Source organism: Elgaria multicarinata, chromosome 2 (genome assembly GCF_023053635.1).
Source record: "Elgaria multicarinata webbii isolate HBS135686 ecotype San Diego chromosome 2, rElgMul1.1.pri, whole genome shotgun sequence".
NCBI lineage: Eukaryota > Metazoa > Chordata > Lepidosauria > Squamata > Anguidae > Elgaria > Elgaria multicarinata.
The window spans coordinates 25,374,420-25,397,562 of NC_086172.1; the positions used below are offsets into that span (position 1 = coordinate 25,374,420).

The 23,143-nt window shown below is 38.5% G+C and overlaps 1 protein-coding gene across 2 annotated transcripts in view; it reads right to left on the bottom strand.

Moving 5' to 3' along the window:
- The window catches only part of BMPR2 (bone morphogenetic protein receptor type 2), a 99,770-nt gene that overhangs the window by 47,867 nt on the left and 28,760 nt on the right, over positions 1–23,143 (bottom strand). The gene's annotated exons all lie outside the window — the stretch shown is intronic.

Here is a 23,143-nt window from a genome sequence, read left to right on the forward strand (position 1 = left end):
CATATTTGAAAGCAATATTTATTTATTATTATTAATATTTATTTATTTATTAAATTTATATATTGCCCCATAGCTGAAGCTCTCGAGGAGGTTTACAAAAGTTAAAACAGTGAACATTAAAAAGTGTACAAATTTTAAACCATCAAAAATATAAAAACAACAGTGTAAAACAGTATCCATTTTAAACAACTGTTCTGGGGTCCATTAAAAAACAAACAAACTTAGCATATGTTGTTAAATGCCTGGGAGAAGAGAGAGGTCTTGACCTGGCACCAAAAAGATAACAATGTTGGCGCCAGGCAAGCCTCATTGGGGAAATCATTCCATAATTGAGGGGCCACCACTGAAAAGGCCCTCTCCCTTGTTGCCATCCTCCAACCTTAGTGTAGGCACTTAGTGTATGGGTCAGTTCATGTTGGGAGAGGCGTTCCGTCAGGTATTGTGGTCCCAAGCCGTGTAAGGCTTTATAGGTTAAAAACAGGACTTTGAATTGGGCTCGGAAACCTATAGGCAGCTAGAGATGGTTCTAAGAGAACCCCCAAGCTACGAACCTGCTCCTTCAGGGGGAGTGCAACCCCATCCAGAACAAGTTGAACACCCACCATCTGGACAGAAGAACCACCAGCAGCAGCATCTCAGTCTTGTCTGGATTGAGTTTCAGTTTATTAGCTAATGTGGCCTTCTACTAGATGTGAGCACAATCCATTTCTGTGTGTATAGAAACACTTTGCTCTGCAATTTCTGCTTTCCTTTTTGTGAATATGCTGTGCTAGGATAGTCCCTCTTCCCTCACCAGCATGCCAGTGATCACCATGTACACATATAATAGACTTAACCAAAAGTCCTTTTTGCAGAGCCATTAGCAACGAAGTGACATTGAGTAATACTGCTGAGGAAAAAAAAGCACTTAACATGGCCTGCAGCAACCCTGCAAGCTTGGCCCTTTTTATGGTATTCATAAATGCTTAAAAAATTCAGTAAGGGAGACCGGATGAATAGGAATACATGCAGTCCCAGGCCACATTATCAGTAAAAGTTAGATCATCATCATAATTAGTCTTCCCTGTGAGCATACATCTCCCTTGAGCTAGAATATTAAAAGATCAAAATATCTTAAGATCCCAGAAATTCAAAGGAATGTCTGTCCATTTTTCTTTTTGATTCATTCCATAAATTAGGTCATAGCTCATCATAACAACCCTATATCAAGAAATGCTCTTCAGAATAAAAGAACTGCTGAAAGTCCCTTGTACTAGTGTAGAGAATTTAAACTGGTTGCACCCATCAAAGCAAAATTCCTGTCTGGAGCATTTCCAGACTTTTCGTAGATGTGTTTGTTGGATGGCAGTGCTTGGCAATAAAACAGGGCAACTGCACAGGACTGATCCAGAAGGGAATGTTCTACTAAAACAGTGAAAGAAGAAACAATGTTGATGCAATATTTTTTGCCTTAAACTCGAATTTTGTCACTTTCTATCATCAAATATATACGAACTTTCTGAGAAGGAAGAAAAACGTACTAGCATACCGTAATGCTTGATATTTTAGTATTGAATATCACAATGTAATATTTTCACGGTACATGTTGGTATATATTCTTTACACAATATAAAATTATTAACAATATTTAGTAACCAAGAATAAATATTGTGATTATGATTTGTTCTAGGACTACCCTCATCAACAAAGTGCAGTCTCATTAGCAAAGCTACCTGCTGATTCTTACATTCCTCTGCTCTATTTTCTCTACTGAGAGAGACCACATATTCTTTAAAGCCTAACTATTTCACTCTTAAGAATTAGGTCATTCAATAATTCTGATTTTTCTTCTATTATGCAGATGCTCTCTAAAGCCTCAAAACTGATCCCCGCCAAAGTACTATCCCAAAAATTAAAGGTTGCCCCTATCCATGTTACTTCACCAAGTTATAAATAATTATTCACCCACCATTTAAGATGTGTATAGACAAAGCCCTTTTCTAAATATCCTCTTTAGCAGAGTTGCATCACTCTGCAATGCTTTCCCCAAAGAAGCTCAACTACCAATACTACAAAACTTTATGGCACCAGGTTATGACCTTCTTATTTGCCCAGGCATTTTAGAGGAAATCTCACTCTGTTTTTATGGTCTATATTGATTTTTATCTGCTTAATTGGTTGCTGTATTCTGTTACAATTATTTTTTTTCTTTTCATTATATTTATATGTTTGTATGAGTAATCTAATCACTATTTTGTACACTGCCCTGCAATCCTCTTGATAAAGAGCAGCTAAGAAACAATTCTATGGAGCAAACGAAGAGGCTTCCTTCTTATTGCTACACTGACACATCACCTAATCTTGCTTCTGCTGCTGTACAAACATACAAATATAATGAAAGGAATTAAAGTTTGCATAATAAGCACAAACCATGATTGCGGATTCTAGGTTGCTAGCTAATCACAATTAATGTTAATTCAGATCTCATACTAAACTATAGTTTTCTTATGGGTTGATTTGATGGATAAGCTGGCACGATCCCTCTTTTACAAAGAGGAAGGGGGACAGTTAAAATGAGCTACGAAATTCCTTAAAAACTGCATATGTATATTGCAGCAATGCCAACCGCCTTTGTTTTTCCCCAGTGTACAGCTGAAGAGTGTTACAAAAATATATAAAACCAGTTTGACCAGAGACTATGGTAGGGCACTGGCAACTCTATATAATACACATCCAAGTCTCTAATACAGTACTGCAGGACCAACACGTTTAAGTGGTCACACCATATTTGTGACACCTCTGATCATCTTAATGATTCATCACTATGTTTATAAAGCAAAAGATGTCCAACCCAGGATAACAATCTATAATAAATATTTATTATAGCATTTGATAGCAACATTGTTTTGCAGTCTGTGAACTCTTCATGCCACATAATTTTCAGCATCCTACATGATTAAATAACTATGCAAAAATATATATTTTATCTTGGTGCAATTTATGAAGTACAAGTACTAGGCAACACTATGTTCTCAAAAACTTTCTTGGCTGCTAAGGTTGCCTAATTTTTTTCTCTCTGTCAGACTCCCCCCGAAGACAAAGAAGCTAGCGTGTGTTGGTTTGAACAACAATTGCGAGTCACACATTCACAATTTTATTCTCAGGAACAGATGCATTGAGCCTGGAACGTTCAGCTGTCTTGAATTTTCTGATCCTTGGCATGGGAATTCCAAAGAAACAAAGGGCGGATGTTTCTTTCTTGAGTGACAAAGGATGATTCAGTTCTGAATCTAAACATAAGTATTACTGTTGTGACTAAAAGAGAGGAAAAAATCATACATTCCCGTATTTATTTATTTTTTGGCTATAGTAAAATTATGCCCATAGATTAAAAGATAGAATATTGTCTGATGAAAGTTCTTTTTCAGATATCCCCAATATGTTGTCATTTATAAGACTAGTTCAGACATTCAGAAGTATCACTTACATACTGATAACCCTTGGGAACACTGTAGTGTGGAGAACTTAAATATTCTATTGGTTCCTCCATGGAAACAGCAGAAGCGTCCTGGAAGCGATTTCCGTAATAGCAGAAGTACATACTTCAGCCACCGCAATCATGGAAACTGTTTCAGTGAGACAGTGTCTGTATCCATGTATGAAGCAAATCAAATATTATGTACTTGCATGAACGTATTCCCAGGTCAGTCAAGATATGTCACACTGAGAAAATTTGTGATGTCTGAACTAACCCATAGTCTTTGTTAATCACTTTGGAGTCAGAATTCCAAAACTGAAAGACAAGACATTTGATTATCTAGTGCAGGGGTGGGGAACCTCTTCAGGCCCAAAGGCTGAATTCAGTTTTGGAAAAGCTATCAAGGTATGCATTCCAGTGGAGAAAAGGGCTGAAGGACAAGAGGCACCCCTTTAAAGGTGGTCCCACCCCTTTAAAGACTAAAGGGGTAGGACCAAAATACAAAAAAAAAAAGCATATCGTAATTTGAAGGTCTTACTGCCAGCATATTGTAACAATACCAGCTTATTGTAACTAAACCGTAGAAGAGGCATTTCAACCTTTCAGAATTATGGAGGGAGGGAGGGGGAGCTACACAAAACCTGGAAAAACACTAAACACTGGTTTGAAGAAAGGAGGTGGGCCGGAGAAATGGGGTGAGGTCATCTGGGGAACTCCAGATTTGGCCTCTGGACCTGAGGTTCCCTAGACCAGCCCAACTGGTCTAGCCCTAGCCCTGGTCTAGCCCTATAATAAACTATAACATGTCTAAACCATGCCTAGTAAATACCTCCTCCAACCTTTTACTGAAGATTCACCAATTCCATAAGCATCCCATTTCATTGTAGGATGGCTCTTAAAATTACAATATTGCAACCTGTCCAGATTTCACAGCATTGGACAAAGAAGTACAGTATGCCCTTTTCTTTTGGATCTTGCGGCCTACACCCAGCATCACGCAAATGGACTTATGCAATGGACCTTTCCTGTCCTCTCCTGCCCCCTCAGCACCCCAGACACATCCAAAATCTGCTCTGGACTGTTCCCCAAACTTCCAGGGGAGAAGTAGGGAGGGAAAACCCACTCCTCTGGCTGATGCCATTCTGTCAGTGGATGAAACAATTGGATTTCGCCCTCTGAAAATGATAATATATTACCATTTTAATAACTTCCTTTAAGAAAACATGACAGTTCTCTCATCTTTCTTTACTATCATGGTTTTCTAATATGCATAACCTGATAGCTATCCTCATTTTTAGCAGATCAACAACCTTCTTGATTTGCTGTGACCATAAATTAATATGAACCAAGATTTTTACTGGAGCCAGTGAGCACCACCCTTACTTCCTGGATCTTGGAAGCAATGTTTCCGTTAATACAATCTAAAATAGCACTGGTCTCTAGGGTCACAACACCACATTCTTGATTTGTGCTCAGTTTCCTTTCCATTTACTGCATCCAAATCACTGAGAAAGTATCTGTCTAGCTTCTTACCACCTTTTTAATACTTGTCCATGTGAACCTTGTTTATATAACTAACATTTACATTTGTAGAACCCAGAAAGTTCTACAATTTGCACATTTTTGTGGCATTTTGGTTACTCCTAATAAAGGTATTGCCCACATATGGGTTTTGGGTTTTTTTCTCATGGACCACTGCTATCTTTGCAGTAGTCTATGAGGGGAGGGCGAATCCAAAATCCAAAGTTTTTTTTATGTCTCTTGGAAAACACCAGTTTTAGCCATTCAGGATGGAATCTAGCACCAGAGGAAGATGATTTTTTTTAACACCTGAAGATGATTTACTACCACTTTGCATTCTCGTGGATCCATTTCTTTCAGCCACTAGGAAACGGGGTGTTTTGCCCAGATCAAGAGACAGATCTGAGTATTTATGATTTCAGAAGTGGGGATCAACCACTGCTTCTTTGTCCCAGAAGGCTAGGTGTAATTTGAAAACTACAAAACCTATTTTCTGTCTACAATCTTCATTTTGAGACTGGGTTCAAACTGCTATTCTCATGGCACAACATGTGGCCTGTTTTTTTGTTTTTGTTTTTAACTTTCCTGTTTCTCCCCCACCCCCTGCTTTTTATTACTTAGTCTTTTAAAGAACCTGAAAACTTGCAAAATCTTTTGTGGCATTTTGGTTGGTTCTAATAACTGGATTGTCCAACTGTGGGTTTTAGATATGTCTTTGCTTGTTACTATCAACCCAGCTCACCAGTTTATTTGGATTTTTTTTTAATTTTTAACCTATTCTCTATTATCCTATTTGTTGAGAAGTATCAAACGTCCTGAAATCAGGGTCCTTCAAAATGTATGAGATATTCCACGCAATTCCAATCTGAAAATTTCATAGATATAGCTGCCCAGTTCCAACACAGCCTGCACTATTTTTTCATCAACTACTGCATACAGTCCACCTTATGTCAGTCCTTCTCACTACTGGTGCCAACGCCTCACTTCATCAAAAGACTCTAATAAGTGGGCCTACAACAATCTATAATGTATTAATTCACTCTTCCCTTTTAGAAATCCCACTCCTCTCTTTCACCACCTCTAAAGCCGTAATGATCCACATTTAGTAAACCCTAAGCCGTGACTGTTCACAGGGCTATTATCAGTAAAACAAGGACAGGTGGCCTGCCTGTAACTGTGGTTCTTTGAATGGTTATCTGTGAACTTACAGATGGGTTATGTGGCTGCGCAGAAGAGTCATTCAGAACATTTTTGAACTGAACAGTTTTAGGAGGGAGCCCCGCCCACCTCCTTTGCACACACTCCTTTCGGTTCTGAGTCTGCCACAGCAGAGAAATAAAGAATGTGAGGCATCAATACACGGAGGAGGGTGGGTTGTGTGAGTTCACAGAGAACCAGGCAACCTGTCCTCCTCCACTGGAGGCTCTGGCCAATTCTACACCTGCCTTTTTTCCAGGGATCGTCCCGGGATCATCCCTGTGCATGCAAATGACCCCGGGAGCAGGCAGGGACGATCCCTCCATTTTGTAGGCTCTGATATCCAGGTGGTAATGTTTGATGAAGGCTCTGATATCCAGGTGATGTTTGATGAAGGTACGGGGCTGTACCAAGTGGCTGCACTACACAGTTGCAGAAGCGAAATACTTCTGAAGAAAGTGGCAGAGGATGCTAGAGCTCTGGTGGACTGACCTTGCTCCAATATTTTCCTGATAGAGAAGTCAAAGTCAAAACTAGGAAGCTTACTGTTCCATGGTGGGTTCACCTGCCCTGCCCCTTACATCCCATGGCTGCACAACTTGTAACTCACCAAGCTAAACATAGCACTCTAGTCACGTAATGGAGTCTGAAAAGTGCTTGACAAACAGTTCCCCTATTTTTGCAGTCCCAGACATACAGCGATAACAGGAGGATTAAGAAAATTCCTGGTGGGCTGCCATATATCAATGTACTTTTCTCCAGATTTGAAAGTTAAAATATAACATTGATAAATCTAGTACACTTTCAAGGGCGAATACTATTAACAATACCTTCCATCTACAGAAATCTATTTAGGGAAAATTGAGGAAAAAAACCACCAGTTTTCACAACAAAATTACTTGGCTGTTAATTAACTTGACCCATTAAGTCAAACACAGCCCACGAGCCATGCATGGTGGCCTACCAAGGGGGTGTTACACTTCTTTTCAACACCTGTCTGAGACTGCAAAAAGGGACAACCATAATACCTGTTTAGGGGTCTGTGTTTGGCTGGATGGGTTCCAGGTTATTCAGACCTGAGCTAAAAGATTATTATATTTTTGTGCTTTTTTCTGCCTTATAAAAAGCTTCTTACTGTTTTAATAGAAACCAAATGCATAAAATGAGTGAAGGAAGCTAGTCAGCCACATCCTCTAAAAGTAGGCTAATGATTACACATAAATCTTAGTTAGAATCTGTATCTTAAGTAGATCTTACCACATAATTGCCCTTCTGAGGAAAAGGAGTGGTGTTCATTGGCCATATCAATTAGCAATATCCAAATATCTATTTTTAGGGCATATACAGAAATTATACTAAAAGTGAGACAGTTTCCAACAGTTTGGCACTTTGAAATCCCATATTACTTCATACAGTACTTACAACTAATAGTTTTGGAACAGCAGTTTTTAAATCCAAACTAGTTTATTGCATTTGGTTTCATAGATTATTCATTAATATTGAAACAGTGCCTTTTATTAGCTTCATGTTTACAGGAAAATAGCATGTTGTAGAATGTCATTTTAAGCTCCCTCTTCCAGGAAGGCAATATACTATCTATTAAACTACTAGTGTATAATGAAAGAATGTCTCCAGGTAGTCATGACAGAAGTGCAAATTAAATCCAATGTAAAATTTAAATTATTATTAGAAATAAATCATTTATCTTTTATCTTTTACCCTTGTGTCTCCATTTAATACATGGCTATAGAATCAACAGACACAACCCATTGCTTTAATAAAGCAAAAAGTGATTATGATTTTTATTTTATTTTTTATGAATCAGGATTAACAGAATCCTAAAAAGTGTTTTTCCTCTTTTTTCGTTTTCATATTTGGAATTTATTTATTTACAATATTTATATATCACTTCCTATTCAAGAATTTTGGAGCGGTGGACAAATAGAATAAAAGAATAAAAACAGAATAAAAACATATTAAAAATACATTTTTAAAAGAAATGAAGTGCAAATAAAACCGAGGGTGGTCATTAAGGGAAGGCTTCCTGGAACAATGTTGTTAGGAGGCACCAGAAGGAATACAAAGTTGGCACCTGCCTGACCTACAGAGGCAGGGAATTCCATAGGAAGAGGGCCACCACTCTGAAGGCTCTTCTCCTGGTGGACTCCAACCAGACCATAGGTCCATGTGGCCCTCAGATGACCTCAGTGACCAGGCAGGTTGATAGGGGAGAAGGCACTCTCTCAGGTATCCTAGTCCCAAGTTGTTTAGGGTTTTGTATACTAGTCCAAGAACCTTAAACTTGGCCCAGGAGAGAATAGGTAGCGAGTGCAGTTCCCTCGGAAAAGGAGTTTCATGCTGGAAAGGGGCAGCTCTTGACAATAGCTGAGCTGCTGCATTCTGCCCTAGCTCCAGCTTCTGGAGCAGCTTTAAGGGCAGCCCCACATAAAGCACATTGCAGTAATCCAGCCTTGAGGTCATCAATGCCTGTACCACCATGACCAAGCTATCCCTCTCCAGGAGACGCTGTAGCTGGCGAACCAGGCAGAGCTGGCAAAAGGCACTCCGAGCCACCGCAGCCACTTGGACCTCCAGCAACAGAGATGCATCTAAGAGAACCCCCAAACTATGAACCTGATCCTTCAGAGGGAGTGCAACCCTATCCAGAACAGGCAATAAGCCTATCTCCTGGACTCAGGAACCACTTACCCACAGGGCTTCTGACTTGCCAGAATTCAGTTTCAGTTTATTGGCCCTCATCCAGCCCATTACTGAGTCTAGGCACTGGTCCTCATCTGATTCAGATATCATAGAGAGACAGAGCTGCATGTCATCAGTATATTGATGGCATTTAGCTTCAAATCCCCTAATGACTGCTCCCAGTGGCTTCATATAGATATTAAACAACATTGGGGACAAGATGGTACCCTGCGAAATCCATATCTCAATTGGCAAGGGACCGAGGAATAGACACCCAATGTTATTCTCTGAAAACGCCCCCACAGGTAGGGCTGGAACCACTGTAGCACAGTGCCTCCGACAGAGTCGATCCAGGAGGATACCATGGTTGATGGTATCAAAAGCTGATGAGAGGTCGAGCAGAATTAGCAGGGTTGCACTCCCTTTTGTCCCTCTCTCGATAAAGGTCATCCATCAGGGCGACCAAGGCTGATTCAGTCCTGTAACCAGATTGAAATCCAGAGTGTAATGGCTCTAGATAATCAGTATCCTTCAAGAGTGCCTGCAGTTGCTCTGCCACAATGCTCTCAAGTACCTTCCTTAAAAAGGGGATGTTTGCGACTGGACGGTAGTTGTCTAGTACCATTGGGTCCAGGAATGATAATGGAGAGGCTAATTGCACAAAGGTCCTTTAGAGGTCTATGACAACATCATGAAGGCTTTTGCAGACTTTTACTTCACAAATACTTGACAGTAGACAAGTATTTAACTTGCTTGAAACCCCACCTCCACTGCGAACGAACTTCCTCCTCTAATTAATACTTCTTCTGGGTTGTATTCAATGTATCTAATGGGGTCTACTCTAAGTAGGACTAACACTGGATACAACCCTGCACTTTCATAGATTATTATTATTATTATTATTATTATTCACTAGAACAAATTGGAACTCAAAATGCCCAGCAACAGAGCCATAGTCAGTGGCTTCAGAGGATGAAGCTACTGGTACCTGCCATGAAGATCTACAACAGGCTCCTAATTTCTTTCCATGGAACTGGGCAATCTGCAGGGCTCTGAATTCCTACAGTCTCAATAACCAGTTTGCTTTACTGGCAGCACTGCATTTCCTGGCTTTACAGCACTTTCCATTATTCATCAAGAAATTCAAAGTATTCATAAATATTTACAATAGCCAAAAACTGCATGTCTTAGCTTGAAATCTGCAGTAGTCAGAAACAAAGAATATCCCATTTTCATATTTTTTGTATCAATGGTCTTGGAAAATGGGAATGGGAATTCTAATAGTACCAACTGTTTATTACGTAAACCTAACTTAACATGGGTCATGAAGGCTACATTTTTTCATAACAATGATTTCATCAAATTAAAATCCAAAATATTTTTTTTACATTAAAACATATGGATGTTTAAAATAAATTTAACATTAACTGTGATTAATTTAAACTCTAAAATTTGCTGCTACATATTAAACCAGGGTTCTCCAACCTTTTTGAATCCTTGGACACATTTGGGAATTTGAGAAACTGCTGTGGGCACCACCACAAAATGGCTCCACGGAGGATGTGGCTAGTCACGTAATGGCTGCAGTGGGGGCCTGGCTGACTGAAACACAAGTAATTCATCCAAGAATCAGACTATAGGCAGAGGAAGAGTCTGAACTTCAAGGCCAATCCACATATTTGACCTCACAAAAGCACAACAAAATACCATTTAAGATTGTAATCGTTTACATGGAACTCAGTGGGAACCTACATAGGATTGCTCTGCTCATCCTATACACACACACAACTTTCCCCAGTCCCCCCAAAAAAGGAAAATACCCCCATCCACAAAAGGAAAGAAAACGTTTTCTCTATCTCGACCCCAGTCTCAACCATTCCATTTTCCAACTGGGATTCCTACCACGTCTGCAATCAAAATCCCTGCCCGGGAAGGTGGTATGTGTGTCTGTGAAGAATGAAAGAAAGGTCTGGGAAGCAAGAGGAAAAGCGCAAGGCTAGGGGCTAGGAAAAGGAAGAATAGCAAGTTAATGGGGTGAGATAGAAAGAGTAAAGCTAGGGACTAGGAGGGAGGGGAAATAACGAGATAACGAGGTGGTAGGAGAGAACTACCAAGGCAAAGGGGTAGAGGGGAGAGAAAGAGTGAAGCTAAATGCTAGAAGTGGAAGGGAGAAGCAAAGGGGAAAGGTCTGTGCCAGAATAAAAACACTGGATGTGGCCAGGAAGCAACTCTTTCCTTGACTTCCTGCCATCCAAACTGCTTATCAGTGGCAGGTCCATGATCTAGAACCTGGCGCCCTATTGTTTTTCAAATGTTTTAATAAAAACATTTCTTTAAAAGGGCAGGTAGCGGATAGCTTCACAGGCACTGTTGGACAGCCCCTGGTATTTGAAACCATGCAACAGAAGTTTAAATTGGGACACTTAAAAAGCTTAAAAAGAAAGGAGGCCACTGGCATTTCTTCAAACACGACCCAAAACTTCAATGCTCCAAATATATGCCACAAAACTGCCAAGTTTGCAAATACAAGAGAGAGCGAGAAAGCAGTTTATGCTTAGTAAAGCTTCAGCTTGAATTATGAGGATGCACATTTTTTAAAGTTCTGGTCCATATCTGATTTAAAATTATAATTTCCAATTTTAAAAAACACTATTCTAGTTAACTGGAAACTACAAACTAAATGCCGGGCAAAAAATGGAAGGAGAAAAATATTATACAAGATGGAGCAGGTGACTCCTTTTTCAAAGACTGGTGAATGTATCTTACCAAAATTCAAAGAACTTAAAATGGCGAACAATTTGCCTTTTAATTCTTAGTTTAAACTTGCTTAGATATTTCCAGGTGAATAATCCTAGGTTGATGAAAACGTAATATACCTATTTCTTGGCAAGCTGGGAAATGTTCCTTTAATAACCTTTGCATGAACTAATACAAGCCATTTTCAGGACAGAAGACACCAACCTCAACATCATTATGACCACTTGAATCCATAGATTGGACCATTTATCCCAGTTCAGTTTAAACTGGGGAGAGGCTGAGAAGACAACATGCAAGAAGCTGCAAATTCATCATCTCCTTAGAAACCAAACGATGAACAAATTTTCATCTCAAAGCACGTCTTTGAAGCAGCAAAATAAAAAGTTGGCTTGGCAATCACATAAGTTTAGTACAACACAAGTTGGAGCTTTCTCTATGCCCAATATCGTTTATACCAAATTCTGACTTGGCCAAAGTTTGGGGAACTATTTAAAACTGACAGGTAAACAAGGTCTCTAAAACTATTAACATCACAGTATTTAAAATAACTCCCAAATATTCTAGACGTTGCTTAATTATGGCATATTTTTCTAGAAGGCATCAAATCTTGATATAAGAATCAAGTATTTTGGATTCATATGATGTTTCAGCATTGTTGAAGCTAAGGAGGTTTGGGCCTGATCAGCTCCTTGGATGATAGACCACTAGAGCCCCATATATTTTAGTCTTAATTCTTAAAATCTACCCCCCAGATAGAGATTTCTAGTATTCATTCTTGCTTCTAGATGATTTTGCCTAATTTTGGAGATGAATCTGTCCAACTCAAATTTTCAGTGAAAGATGCTTTTTCAAGAAAAGAGTCAGAGATCAAAAAAAGAGTACAGTCTAAGGCCGCAAATTAGACATCCCATTAGAATGAATAGAACTTACTCCCACACTCTCTAGCATCCAGCAAGGGGGAAAACTTGAGTTCCAGTCTAGGGCAGATTTTGCACAATCAGGATTCAAAGTTGTGCAGGGAACCTACGCATATACAACAGCCTCCCCACTGCAGAAGTTCAGCCCCAATGTCTGGAAGGCTACTAGGAGAGACAGTCAGGAACATGATGTAAGGGGCTTGGGCCTACAAGTGCATCCCTGCCCTCTTCTCTCACATTATGGGGGTGTAACGGAGAATGCGTAGATAGGGCTTATGCATCAGAATATACAAAGAGTTTGTAACACACTGCCTTTTATATACCGCTTTCATCCCACTTTCATAGCGGAATATCCTGCTTGGTGTAGATGAGCCCTTAGTGTCATTTCTTGTTTTCATTGAATACAGCTGAGGCAGTCTTTGGGCTCAACTTAAAAAGTTGTTTTTGAATGATTTGGGACCAGGTTATCTCAAGGTCTACCTGCACCCACAGAAACCTACCCAGGTCATAAGATCAGTCTCAGAGGTGCTGTTCTCATTGTCAAGGTCTATTAGACTTACAAGCATTAGACATAGAACTGTTCAGTGTTGGCCCTGCATATTTAGAATATTGTACTGAAAAAGAAATGTATAGTCCCATCTTTGTCTGCTTTTAAACAGATATTTTAAACGTATGTTTCAGTCTACATTTGACTGAAGTGCTGGAGCTTTTAAACTGCTGCTGGTTTTGGTTTTTAATGGATTGTTTTATATATGTACAGTGTATTTTCTGTCTTATGATGTTTTAACCAATTTTGTAAGCTGCCTTGGGAGGGCTTTGCCAGTGTGGTGCAGTGGTTAGAGAGCTGTACTTGGACTTGGGAAATCTAGGTTCTAGTCTCCATTTGGTCATGAACTTAATTGAGTTACTGACTCTAAACCTAACCTATCTCACTGTGTTCTTGTGAGGATAAAATGGAGAGGAGGGCTATGTAAACTGCCTTCGGTCCTTGCAAGAGGAAAATAGGCAGGATATAAAAACAATGGTGTAACAACAACTCAAATAAATAAATAAAACTCTGGAATCAGTAACACACCAGATGAGAGTGAATAATTTTTAATACAATTTAGACAAAGTTGATGGGGCTGGGGGAATTTAGTGAATCAGTTATACCCTCCCCAAATCCTAGGTTTGTATCCAGCATTACTCTTGGATACAGCAGCTGTGCCCACTATTGGGAGACCTAGAAACTTTCATTTGTGTTTTGGTGACTTCCAGGTTAGATTGCTATAATAACTCTATGTAGGGTTGTCCTTGGAAGCAGTATAGAAGCTTTAGCTAGTGCAGAGTGCTGCTGAATTATTGATGTGTTCAAGGAGGAATTCTCATATATCACCTATTATAAAGGCCCCTTTTTGTATATCACTTTATGAATTTTATTCATAAGGAAATCTTTCAAATAAATAACTCCTTCACATAATTGTGCTATGTTTGATGCAGAATTATTTCTTAGTTAACGTTTAAAATTCCTCACCTAGCACTACATATTCTTATCAAGCTTTTAGATGAACTGTTAGTATCCTGTATCTTAGGACTCTTAAGAACATAAGAAGAGCACGCTGGATCAGACCATCTAGTCCAGCACTCTGTTCACACAAAGACCGACCAGCTGCCCACAGAAAATCCACAAGATGGATGAGAAACAGCAGCCTCCCTTCTCCATCAACTGATGTGTCAGAGGCTCATACTGCCACTGATAATGGAGGTAACATATAGTGATTAGGACTAGTAGCCATTGATAGCCTTCTTCTCCAGGAATTTGCCTAACCCCCTTTTAAAGCCACCCAAATTCGTGGCCATCACTACATCTTGTGGTAGTGAGTTCCATAGTTCAACTATGTACGCTATAGCACTATGAATGTGTGATCTGTAACAGATCACACACTTGAGAACTAAAATGCCATGAGCTGTTTTCTAGATAATTGTGATTTTAGGCAGCTTGCTCATCCGTACAGAGGGCTAGGATTTGGCGTGAGTTGCTAATTTGAGGCTTAAAACAGTGGATCGAAGAGGGGGAAAGCAGAAGACACCAAAGGTGAGAGCATAGAAACATTGCTGGCTCTCCACTTCAAGACGATCTCTGTTGAGTTCTTCAAAGGAAACTTAGACAATTCAGTCTGTTCCAAACAGGAACTATTTTAAGCTAAATCAATAGCACACTATAAAGAAACTTAATATGATTAAAGCCACTTGAAGTCATAAAAGATTATTTAACATGAATTAAACCATGCTGATCTATCAGTTATTTGGAAACACTGTTTAAACTCAATTGCTCAATTTAGATATGATGACAGCCTCCTGTTTCACAACCATGCTAAAATGTAATGAGGATCTGAGCCATACAGTAGCTGCAAAACATTTATCAGAACTGGAACAAAGTAAGCATCTTATCTTTGTCCTGGACTAGAGTTCATGGGCCTTTTCTAGATTGGCTTCTGCTTATCTGAGCTGCACTTGCACTGAACACAGGAAATGATACGTCAATGGACAAAAGTAAAACACTGCTGCAACCCAACCATAAGTATTTCTTAAAGCATAAAGCCGTAATTGCATAATAATAATAATAATTGACATTTCAGGATAGAACTACAATTTCTTTCATTGGCGTCTTTTCTGGAATGAGTTATAAATAGTTTAAAATAGTTATAAATGAGTTTAGTTTTTTAATTAGATCAGATAGAGTCCTATACCCTTCTGGACCCCACCATGCTGTCTTTTGGGAGACTGTACAACTCTAGTTATCCCTCCCTCATCCACCTTATATGACATGCCTTTACAAGTGTTTCTGTTTTTGATAAGTCACTGGTTTCCAGTAAGCAAAGGAAGCAGCAATTTCAGAACATGATGGAAAGTATAATTTTGAGGTTTGCATGAATAACAATTCCCTATACTGTGCTGTGGAGAATGGCACTCATACTTCCCTTACTGGATGCTGCCCACAGGGCTTCACATCCAAATGCATCATTCGTTGCTCCATTTGCTTTGCTATGTCATTTAGCCACCCAATAAACCCTTTCTTCTATCATTTCCCCCCAAATAACTGCGAGGAGCCGGGAGCCAGGCATGGGGCACAGAGCTCCTCAGGAGCTCTGTGCCCATCGGGGGTGGGGTGGGGGGAGGGGAGGGGTGTTTTTTTTAAAAAAAACCTCACCATTTGCGGCCGAGCGCCGATGTGCTCCGTCCCCTTTAAAAAAACAATGGTTGCATTTACTATGTTCAATTATATCCCACACAATTAGCGGGGTCTTTTTTTGGCTATGGTGCCCCAATGATGGAATGCCCTCTCTACCTGGTAACAATATTATCTTTTAGATACCTGATGAAAATCTTTTTATTCACAAAATATAATAATTTAAACACTGTGGGCTCATGTGCTACTTTTACATTTGATTGTTGATTTTTCAATCCAGTATTTTAGCTGTGTAGTTGAAAACTGCCCTTGAATCTATTCTGATGAAATGAATAATAAAATAAATACGACAGCTCATTAATAGGAAAAAAATCAGATTAATATGAATAAATTCAACAAAATTTACATACGTTTACATATCTATAAGATTACCAGTAAATTACTAACTGGTAGAATAATTTCTTATAGCAAATGGTTACAAATGTTACAACCTACAGAAACCAATACATCTTAAGAAAAGAAGCTTATCATAATCCAAAACAAAGAACTGAAATGATTACCCAAGATGAGAAATAGTTGTAAGATTACAAAGACTATTTGAGCAATTAGCAAATCAGAGTGCAGGGCATGAGATTAATTTAAAAAAGAGGTTTTTAATTTCAACTTAAAAATCAAACTAAAATCTGTTTCAATTGGCCAGACTGAGGCAGCCTCTAGTTTACTGCTTCTGATAGACAGATGTATTATTTTAATCTAGGAAGCTGTCTCACATGAATTATTAACTGGACCGCGTTTCAATTCTTTAATTTGTCAGGACTACAATAGTGAACCACAAACTATCAAATGAAGCACTGCTGTCTTATTTCTTAGACTACCCCACAGCGGTAAATGAAATAATGGGAAACCACTGAGAGATGAAAAAGTCTAACATTAACTGGGTGACATCACTGCACCTGGAACCATACCTGGTTCTACATATGGATGTAACTTCTATCTCCTTTTTTACTATAATGTTGATGGCAGCTGGTGGGCTTGGATCAGTGGTACTGAAACATTTTTGCGGGTGCAGCTTTACTTATTCTTCTCTAACCATGAATAAAATAGCTTCCATTTTGAAACCTACAAAGCCAACCTCCAAAATAAAGACTCCCCAAAATGACTGGGAAAAACTGCCCAAGGTAACATGCGCATTTAACAGCAAGATATCTCAACTTTTACTGACTTTGTATTCTCCAGTTCTGGCAACTGACCTAGAGGGTAAGCTTTTGATGAGTTCAGTAAAAGTTAGGCAAGATGGCAATCCCAGAGCTATGTATTTTCAGAGAAGCCATACTTATAGCAAATAGACAGTAGAAGAACCTGAGCCATGTAGTTTAATAAAAGGAGAGGGAAGACATTCTTTAAATATAGTTACAGGGCAGATTGGGCATGCTCAGGTGTAACCCTGACTACCCTTGAGATGGAGAGGCAAGGCTCTTCACTTCTACCATTACTATCAGATGACCCAATGAAACAATAAATTAATTAAAATAAAAGGGTAGGCTGCCAGTTACACAAGGATCTTCTTGACGAAATGGAATATCTGACTGGTCAGTTGCCTGGTATCCCAACCCTACAATGGGTTAGTTTATAACAAAAGTAAATTTATTTATTTTATTTATTTATTACATTTTTATACCGCCCAATAGCCGAAGCTCTCTGGGAGGTTCACAAAAATTAAAACCACGAAGAGCATAAAAACAACCAACAAATTTAAAACACAAATACAAAATACAATATAAAAAACACAGCCAGAATAAAACAACACAGCAAAAATTAATATAGGTTAAAATATGAGATTAAAACAACAAAGTTTAAATTTAAGTTAAATTAGGTGTTAAAATACTGAGAAAATAAAAAGGTCTTCAGCTGGTGATGGAAAGAAAACAATGTAGGTGCCAAGCGAACCTCTCTGGGGAGCTCGTTCCACAACCGGGGTGCCACAGCAGAGAAAGCCCTCCTCCTAGTAGCCACCTGCCTCACTTCCTTTGGCAGGGGCTCACAGAGAAGGGCCCCTGTGGATGATCTTAAGGTCCTGGCAGGCACATATGGGAGGAGGCGTTCCTTCAAATAACCTGGCCCCAAACTGTTTAGGGTTTTAAATGTTAATACCAACACTTTGAATCGGGCCCAGACCTGGACTTTTCATCTCCATTTCAAATTGGTGCTATATAAAAACAATCCAGGCAACCACTATCACTTGGCAGAAATTCTGTCCAGCAGTTTATGTCAGCATTCAGTGCCTAGGAACATAGGAAGCTCCCTTATGCTGAGTAAGACCATTGGCCCATCTAGCCCAATATTGCCGACACTGACTGGCAGCAACTCTCGGGGGGATTTCAGACAGGAATCTTTCCTTACCCTCCTTGGAGGAGCCAGGAATCAAACCTGGGACCGTCTGCATGCAAAGCATGTGCTCTACCACACTGAGCTATGGCCCCTCCCATAGACTAATAGCCATCTATCACATTTTTTGTTATTTTACCTCTTAAAGAAACATATGAATCAGAAAGAAATGATTAAAAAGGCATAGGAAATACACACAAATAAAGGGGTTCTTCAAAATTATTATGTTCAAGCCAAATTAAGTGGCATTAAGCTTACATTACAAAGAAATCTTAAACAATAGGCTGCCCAACGGCCTCTAGCAATCCCCAGCTAACAAGAATTAAGTTCACTATCCAGAAAACAGAGGGACTCCTGTTCTCCTTCAGCTCTTTCACCGTGAGCAGCATGAATCTATTAAGCAATCTGCTGTTATACAAAAAGCAACATTGTTTATCATCACTCAGTGCTTGTAATGGCAGTTTATCTTGTTTCAATAACTTTCACTAGCTTAAATGAGATGAGAATACACCGAATTTGAATAGCATCTGAACATACGTTCATTAGTGAATAATACACTGTTAAATGCACAATTTTTTACTGAACTCATAATGTTTCTAGATTGTTTTAATACGTTTAAACTATATAAACAAATATAATTGCACAAACATCATATCCCGTGAGTAGAGTAGAATAGAGAAAGCACACATGAATGCATTTTAAAATAAGTAAATACAAAATGTATTATTACCAGTTTTGGCATTTGTGAATGTGATAAAAAAAAATTACTGTGACCTCTAAACTGTTATGACAAAAAACCTGAATCACTTAAAATAAAAAACATGTAGCATTAACATTCACAGAGCATTAAAATTAATTCCCCCTCAACTTCAGTAAACCTTCCAGCTCTGTTCCAACTGTGCTGAAAAGATAAATATTCTTAAAGATGTTCTCTTAACACCAATTCACAACTCTTTTCACCAGAAAGCCACTTCTTAAAGCTTTAGCCTGCTAATTTGCAAAACAAATCAGCTAACATAAACAAATACCATCTCTTGCAGCTGGCTAACATCACACTGCAGCCAATTATACTTTTTACAGTCACTGAAAGCTTAGAAAAAAGGCATGAGAAGACAGAGAGGAGAGCCATGCAGGCGTATCTAAGTAACAAACACTTATTCAGTGTCAGTTCAATGCACATTAAAATTACACAGCTCCTGCCAGTATTTGGTTATCTTCATACTGACTAGGTTTCAGTATACAATTTTAAATCAATTGCTCCATCCAGACATTAGACAAGGAAGAACTTTCTTACACCACAAATGCCTTTTTAGGTCACAAATGTTAAGGGGTACTAACTTTTTAATATTTATCTTAAACTTGTTTAAATTTTTAATAATGAAATGTGTATTCTTAATGGGCTTTATTATATTTGTGATTATCCCCACCTCATCGCACAGAATCTAATATTTATTTTGGAATCTGAAGGCCCGTGACCTATTAATAAACTTGTTCCTGAGCTGGATAGATCAGTCACAATTATTTAATTCTACACTGCTTTTAGCAAGATGCAAAATATTAACTATCACTTACGTAATACATGCATAAAATGTTTCATTTTAGATAGCAGCATATTTTCTCTTACACATTTTTAAAAAATGTGTGTTTCATAATTTTACAAAAATTAGGATTTCATTCCATAACTATAGAAAGGGCATGTTTTATTTTCTAGCTTTAATTCATGCCTGAATGCACTCTCAAAAGCTTTTACATTCTGATTAAAATTTACAAGCATTAAAAAAACGTGTTCAGGGCTATTTCGTTTTGCATCTGGAACGTAATTGCATTCTTATTGACAACTCAAAAGGGATATAAAGGTATAATCTGCCTTTTTGTGGATAATAAAAATTAGTAGGCAATTATAGCAATAGAAATGTTACTTTTTAAAGGTTATATAAACATTAATATCCAAAGTTAAATCCTAACTAAACACTATGTACACAGCAAAACAGAGCAGAAAACAGTAGTTTCTTGCTTTCTCCACCCACAACTGTTTTGCTTGCTTCTCAGAGCTGAGGTTTCACTCACTGTGTCAGTATCTGATTAGGATCCAGGATGCACTTAATAGAATCCTGACAACACCCTTCCATTATAAATGCCTAAACATAACCACAAACAATTCTATTTCATACAAAATAATAAAGGTCCAGCAGAACCAATTGCTCACACACCCTGCTGTCTATGTCCTGACACAGGTCATCTCCCAAGGTTACCAAGGGTGGTTTTATCTCAAAACCGGGCGTGAACCCAGATTGAAAGGGATCCAGATCCAAGCAGTCCTCATTTTACAACCATTTTCTGAATAATTTTCTACTGGCTCTTGTATATATGCCATTTATATGTAATGTCATTTCTATTTATTTATTTATTTATTTATTACATTTCTATGCCGCCCAATAGCTGAAGCTCTATAGTTTTTATTATGTAAGATGCCTCAGAAAATACGTATTTTAAGAGGCAGTGTACAAATACCAGAAATAAAATAAAAAGTGCTCATTAGTTGCTATTGTTTCCCTATAAAGTAGATTGGATTCATTCTCTCTGAAAAAGCGCATTTCCCCATTTGAGCCCATCCACCTAGTTATGGTACCCTGATGAAGCCCTACTTTAGATACTGGCACCTAGCAAAATTTGGAGTAGAGCTGTTTCTTTTATGGTTCCAATGTTTTGGAATTTCCTCCTGAAGGAGGCACTCTTATGTTCACATCTACACAGGCTTTTATGGGAGCGTAAAATGTGTTTTCCTCTCCTTTTTTTTAAAAGAAAAGTTTTTTTTCTGATTTGATGTACTTCTATCATATGGCATCTTATGTATTTCCATCTTATGGTATCTTAGCTGTTATCTTAAGTTTGTACATAGCTACTCATCTACTACCCTGTCTCAAGTTGGTGTTCTGTTTCTCTTGGGCTGATAACTAATATCTGTAATGCATGAACATGTGTGCTAGTAAAGTTAAGTGTGGGCTAGTAACTTTTGTAAGCTTTTTGCAAGGCTGTTTTAGCTACTATAACGATTTTATTGTTTTCTTTTGATCTGGAATGATTATTACACCTTGAAACTGCTTAATGAAATACAGAATATAAATATTTTTCTGACCACTTCAATTGTTTTCAACCTGTCCACAGTGAACTTTTGAATCATACTTGATTTTCATGACTCATTCATTTAATGTTGCAGCCTAAATGTTTATGACGCAGAACCATTTACAAGACTCATTCCCAAATAAAAGGCAACTGTCATGGATCTAAAACATCTTTTTGACATAATTGCTTGTAAAATATGTATCCCTTTCTTCCTCCAAGAACCTCTAAACCTCACACCACCACTGTGAAGAATATCTCACTGAGATAGTAACTTAAACTGCCCAGAAAGATTCAGCGGTATAGAATATTATTATTATTATTATTATTATTATTATTATTATTATTATTATTATTATTATTATGCTAAGTGGGGATATAGAGGTGTGTCTTCCATATCCAAATCCAATACTCAGGATAGTGCACCTCATTGGCTTTCCATGGCTGACATGTATGTCACAAGCCACAAATTTGAAAGAGGTCAAATGAGAGTATTGCTTCCACCATCACAATGAAGTTTCCTTAATGGTTCTAGCCCCAACTTTCTTTCAACTACCAAGACAACAGCAACTTTACTCTCTCAACCTCATTTACAAGAAAAGAGTGTTTCCAGACACAGTGGTCAAACTTTGCTTGCTGAATATATCTGTTCACAAAGAGAAAGATTGCCATAAACATTTATTTCACCCATACAATGGATAGTTCCTAAGTGGATGAGCAACAGATTCATATGGCGCTTTATATTTTCAGTTAAAACCACTAGTTAATCACACCCTGAGGACATTCTTCAGTTCTCTCTCCTCTGGGTGAAATCCAATGTTTCACAAGCAGACTTCTGCTCATGCAATAGGACTTACCTCTCCTCTCCTACCTGCTGAAATCCGCTTGAGGGTCCCCCAACCATCTGGAACAGAATTTGAGGGCATGGGGGATGTAGGGGGAAGGCAGAATCATTCCCTCCCCATTCCACTGATGGAAGTTGTTGTCAGCAGGAGAGGATAAATATACAATTAAACAAATATTCAGATCTCTGTGGGTCTCAAGTAATTGCTAACTTAAAGTGAATTAAAATACACACATTAAGTACAGTAAATAAAATGGAAGACCTTCCTCTTTTCAGGCAAATTCTTCAAAATCTGAATTCATGCATAAACAGAGATAGAAAAAAAAAGATTGCATATGCCTAAGCACCAACCAGAATGCAGACAGACAGCATCAGATGCTTAAAGGCATGACCCACCCTTTTCAAGACTCAGAACAATATTCAATGTTCTTAAAGACGCCACCATCAAATTTATAAGAACTGTAATGCCCTCCTAGCTCTGGATAGGTATTTAAAGAAACATTAAATGCAAATACATGTTTTACGTTGTTTTAACAAACAGAAATGAAAAACATACATTCAAACAATCTTAAATCCAGCATATTTGTTGCTTGTCGAAACATTTAAAACCTGTAGCTGAAGTAACTGCTGGCCTTGTAAATGCGGAGGTTACAAAAGGACACTTATACCAGCAGTGCCGTCACATACATTACTCACAAGTGTCATTGAGTTCAATGGGGCTTATTTCTGGCCAGGATTGTAGCCTATTTGTAAGATACCAGTACTAGAGGCATTTAAACGGCGGTCGCATGGTAAGAGGCAGGGGGAGCAGTCACGATGCTTGCTTCCCTTGCTACGATCATCAGAATCCAGACAGAGTGCTTGCTTTAGAGCAGTATCTTAACCCAACTATCACAGCTCTGCATCTAACTTCACATATCTAACCAAAGTCTTTGAGAAGAGGTTAAATTTAATGTCGGGCCAGCAGAAGTCTGCTAATATGACAGGACTTTCTCCCTCTCTCCTCCCCCACAGCCATGTGCCACCAAAAAATCTGCTCCGAAGGATTTTCCAACTCTCCAGAGCACATTCTGAAG